The sequence below is a fragment of the Pteropus medius genome, unplaced genomic scaffold (genome assembly GCF_902729225.1).
Source record: "Pteropus medius unplaced genomic scaffold, Ma_sr-lr_union100, whole genome shotgun sequence".
Lineage (NCBI taxonomy): Eukaryota > Metazoa > Chordata > Mammalia > Chiroptera > Pteropodidae > Pteropus > Pteropus medius.
In genome coordinates this window covers 3,893,638-3,898,422 of record NW_024351731.1, presented here as the reverse complement: position 1 = coordinate 3,898,422, position 4,785 = coordinate 3,893,638, and the positions used below count along the sequence as shown (strand labels likewise).

At 42.0% G+C, this 4,785-nt stretch overlaps 1 non-coding gene across 1 annotated transcript; it reads left to right on the top strand.

The window, feature by feature from the left end:
• The first annotated feature begins 4,306 nt into the window (after positions 1-4,306).
• On the top strand, positions 4,307-4,425 carry LOC120588910 (5S ribosomal RNA). The gene has a single exon (XR_005649342.1). It is a non-coding gene; the product is annotated as a 5S ribosomal RNA (ribosomal RNA).
• Positions 4,426-4,785: the final 360 nt, after the last annotated feature.

Sequence of the window (4,785 nt, the reverse complement as noted above, 5' to 3'; positions counted from 1 at the left end):
TTACCCAGCTGGATTCACCCAACCGCTGGATTGTATGGTAGTTTCACTGTTAATTGTCTGAGGACCCTCCATCCTGTTTTCCATGCTGGCTCCCTGATTTACGTTCCCACCAACGGCGCACGAGGGTTTCCCCTTTTTCCCAAATCCTCACGGATTATCTGTGGTCTTCCTGATGGCAGCCGTTCGAATAGATTGTAAGGTGATATCTGGGTGTGGTTTGGATTTGCATTTCCCTGGTGATTAATGGTAGTGCGCATGCTTCCACGTGCCTGTTGGCTATCTGCATGTCTCCTCTGGGAAAATGTCTATCAGTTCCTCTGCCCACATTTAAATCAGATCGTTTTTTGCTACTGAGTCGTATAAGAACTTTATATATCTTGAATATGTGTTATGTAAATTTTATATATTTATATGTGTTTATATATGTTTTTACATGTATATATAATATACATTTTATGTTATATGTTTGTATATATGTAATATATGTAAGTCCTCACTTAACATCAGCAATAGATTCTGTGACTTTAAGCAAAATGACATATAATGAAACCAATTTAACTATAGGCTAATTGATAAAAAGAAGAGTTAAGTTCCTATGGCATCTCATTAACATTATAAGGAAATGACATTGAACAAAAGGATATTATTCGAGGATCCGCTATGTATACATTTACAAAAGATGCCTAGACCATATCTAAACTCTTTGATGATCAGGTTTTTGGTTCCTGTCTTCAACTGCTCACTATTCTGACACTCTCTGTTTTTGTGATTTAAAGCAAAGGATCAGCAAAACACACTTCTGAATTATGGAGTGTGAGAATTGTGAAAATGGAAATCTTAAGACGAGAGTCACTATTTTACAATTCAGGCCCTTTGTCTTTGTCGCTGCCTGATTGGCTTTTTCTCAGCTTCTGACCAATTCTGAGTGTTGGGTGTTTTGTGCTCTGTGGTTTTCTAAAATATCTCTGTGAAGGATGAAAGTCCATACGGTGAGACGCACTGTCAGATTCGAGACATTTGTCACCAGGTACTGACACTCATCTCTGCCAAGTTGCTAGGTCTGAATCATGACTTGGCTTCTGACAAAATGTCAGTGTTATCTGTCACCATCTAAGACTTATGCCACATCAGATTGCCACTTACTTGCCAAGGGTCAGAACCACTGGATAGACAGCAGTTTTCAATGACTCTTTCAAATTTTTCCCCCAGGATAAACTTCACAGCCCGGCTCCACCCACCAGGTAAAAGTGCGAACTTTATTATAAATAAATGCAATTAATGAAAAGATTCGATTCCCCCAATGCCACCTTGGAGAAACCATTAATCTACCTCCTCCCTGATATGGTTTCTAACCACAGAAGCCCTAATCGATATGTCATTCCATTAAATTCTTATGACACAGAATTCCCAGTTTAAGAATGTGACATACATTTCCTCAAGGATTCGGCAAATGACTGGGTCAGTCCAACAAAGGATTTCTATGAGAAACTGAAGTCAACCTCATATGAAAATTCTCACGCAAAAGAAAGGGGATGGGCTGATGGGTCAGATGGCGCGATTTTGAGTACTGCCCAAATTGCAGACCTGGCAATTCACGGTGTTTGGGTTTAGGTTTAGGTCAACTTTGTGTTTAGGTCACTAGTGCACCTGATAGTGTGTTCCAAGGTTTGGAACCAGGTAGGCAAATCGAGGTACGTTTGGGATAGGCAAAGGGAGATGAGGACTCATTCAAGAGGCAGAAATCTTTGTCCAGGAATGGAACAAAACTAGATACAGTTTACAGACAAGCAGAAAGAGCAAGGCATGACAAACTGACCAAATCAGAAGGAATTCTGATGACTGGCTGGGCTTCTTCCTCTGATGCCTTCTCATCTTGAGGATACGAATCATTATTTCTGACACAGTTCCTTTTACTGAGGTCCTTTCCCAGTTCATCCTTCTCACCCCAAACATCAGCATTTTCTGTTATGTCTGTATTGCCTTTCTCAGTCCTTAGAATATTGTAGGTAATCAACAAACATCTGTTGATTTTAGTAAGTAATGCTACCATCTAGATATAAGCTCTGTCCACCTGCAGCAGAAGAGGGTCTGGGGGAAAAGGGCATAAAAGGAAGTGTTGGTTGTTCTTTCCTGCCTCTGATTAGGTTATTGGCAAGAAGGTGCACAGGGGTGTCTAAGAGGCCTTAAGAGGACCGATGCAGCTTTGCAGGTACTGAGGACACTGCTGACAGATCCATTGACTCATTTATGGCACAAATATTCATAAAAGCTCACTGTGTATTACACACTGTCCTAAATGGCAGGTAAATAATGGACAACAAAATAGAGAAAGTGCTTATGATCTCAGCTTCACAGGGGTAGCACATAAATGGTGACTGGACGATTACAGCTCATGACCCAGCTCTGCCAGGTAATAACGACCTGTGACCTGGGCTGCGTAATTCAATCTCTCTAAGTTCCAGTTGCCTGTTCGTTCTGTTATATGTGGAAATAATGAGAATCCCTACCTTAAAGAGGTATTTTTGTTCTTACGAACACCTTTCAAGGACTTGCCATGTGCCTGCCCGTAACCGACAGTGACAGTTGGGCACACCACCCCGTCCTCCACAATGCTTCTTCCACACTGCACCACAGCCCTGCCCTGTGCTCCCGTCAGCCTCCAGGGCAGACGCCACGCCTTACGCATGTTTTCACAGTTGGATTTGTGGTCGATAAAACATATTAGATCTTCAGCATGTGCCTTCTCGAAAAACTCGAGAGAAGACAGCATCTTAAAAATCCACACGCTTGTTTCAGAGCAACTATGAAATGATGCTCAAGGAAGTTAGTTACTGCTAACGAATGAAGCTGATTAAACCAAGAGAGCAAGCACTGCAAGCTACAACACCCAGGGCGCCACCCCGGGGCAGAACCCGAAAAGGACAAACGATGTCTCTTCATATTTGCTTTCAAAACGGCCACCGCAAATGCAGATCATTCTCTCTCCATTAGATCTGGCAGTGAGACTCATTGTTTCAGCAACTGTGCATGCGCTGAGTTAATGCGAACCAAATGCGCTGACGCCAACGCCAGAGCTAAAGATTGAAACCGCGCAAAACCCCAACTGCACACTTAGCTTCTTTTCTTTTTGAATATGCACACATTTCCCCCTCCTATCCAAGACATATTAATGTAACCGGCAAATGAAACAGAGATTTCAACAGCATAATGTAGTCTTCTAAATTCTACTTAGGTAGTAAATCCTTCTAAGCCTATCATGAACAGATCGTTTAAGCCCAAGGGAAAAAGCTTACCTAGAGATAAATTCATAGAATATATGAAGAGATGGAAAGAAGGGTGTGTGAGCTTCTGTCTAGCTTAACTGCTAAAGTCTACAAGTTTACTCAACCTCCCTGAACTTCAGTGTCCCCATCTTTCAAATGAAGTCCACGTCCCTTAAACTTGCCTCCTTGAGGGGAACTTAGGTTAAGCACCTGTTAAGTACGCTTAACGAGTTGGCAAACTGGAAAACATCCAAATGAGCCAGGAATTAGGCGGTACTAGTCCCTTAGCTGTGTAGCAAACTCCTGTTTCTCTCAACAGTTTTAAGACACAGAAAATGAAATTATCTGTGCATTTGACTCTCACAGGTATGCAGACAAATTTTGCAGTTATGGCTATAGTTCTGCAAGTTGGTTTTCTCATAAAATCAGAATATTGGAAATTTTATTGTTTCGTAAATGTTGCTAGAGATATTATCCCAGAGAATATCTTCTTACTGTCACTAACATCTACTATTTCCATTTCTCATTTTTCCCCCACCTTTTCCTCCTTTCCTCCTTATTTCCTCCTTTCATTCTCCTTCCTCTTTCTCTCCCTTCTTCCTTCTCTCCCTCCCTTCCTGATATTTGGATATATTTATTTTAAGTGAGATGTTCCCCATCTTTAAAATGTAAGTAAACGTACCTTCCCAATGCTGATATGAAAGTTAAATAAAACACATAAAAGCTCGTAATACAATGTCTGGCATATTTTTATCTTCAGTATGTCTTCGTTTTCTTTCTTCTTCCTCTTTGAATTTTTCCTCTCTTTTTTCTTTCTCTCTTCTTCCATCTCTTCTTCTGTCACTCCTCCCAAGACCATCTCTACTCTTGTGTTCTCTTTCTTTTTGAATTACAGTCATTCTCTATGTATCCTACATATTAATACTTCTCCATCACATTTGTAGCAAATATCTTCTCACGGCCTACGTTTTGTCTCACTAGACTTTACCCAACGACCGTCTCAATCTTCGGGCTTCGCAATGTCTTAGGACACGTGCTCTCTTCTCTACGGCCACGCCACCCTGAACGTGCCCGATCCCGTCTGATCTCGGAAGCTAAGCAGGGTCGGGCCTGGTTAGTACTTGGATGGGAGACCACCTAGGAAGACCAGGTGCTGTAGGCGTAAAAAAATAAATAAAAAATAAGGGATTGTAAGTTGACAAGGTCCTTGTAATCTGTGAGGTCAACCAAGGGTTGCCCTGCCTAAAACAACAACAACAACAACAAAAACACGTGTGATCGGCATGCCTGCTCGCACAGCACGAGGCATGAAGCCCTTCGGGTTTCTCGGAGTCTAAAGTTAGGTGGTAACCTGATGACGGCTGGAGGCAGGTGTGCCTCCTACGGCCCTTCCAGGCCCCTGGTTAAGGGCTGTGAAAGCTTAGGTTATGTAGGCCTGAGCTCCGTGATATGGCTGTAGGTTGTACAAACTTGCTCTAACAACCCAGCTTCTAAGACATAAAAATCGGGAGTAAAAAAGTTG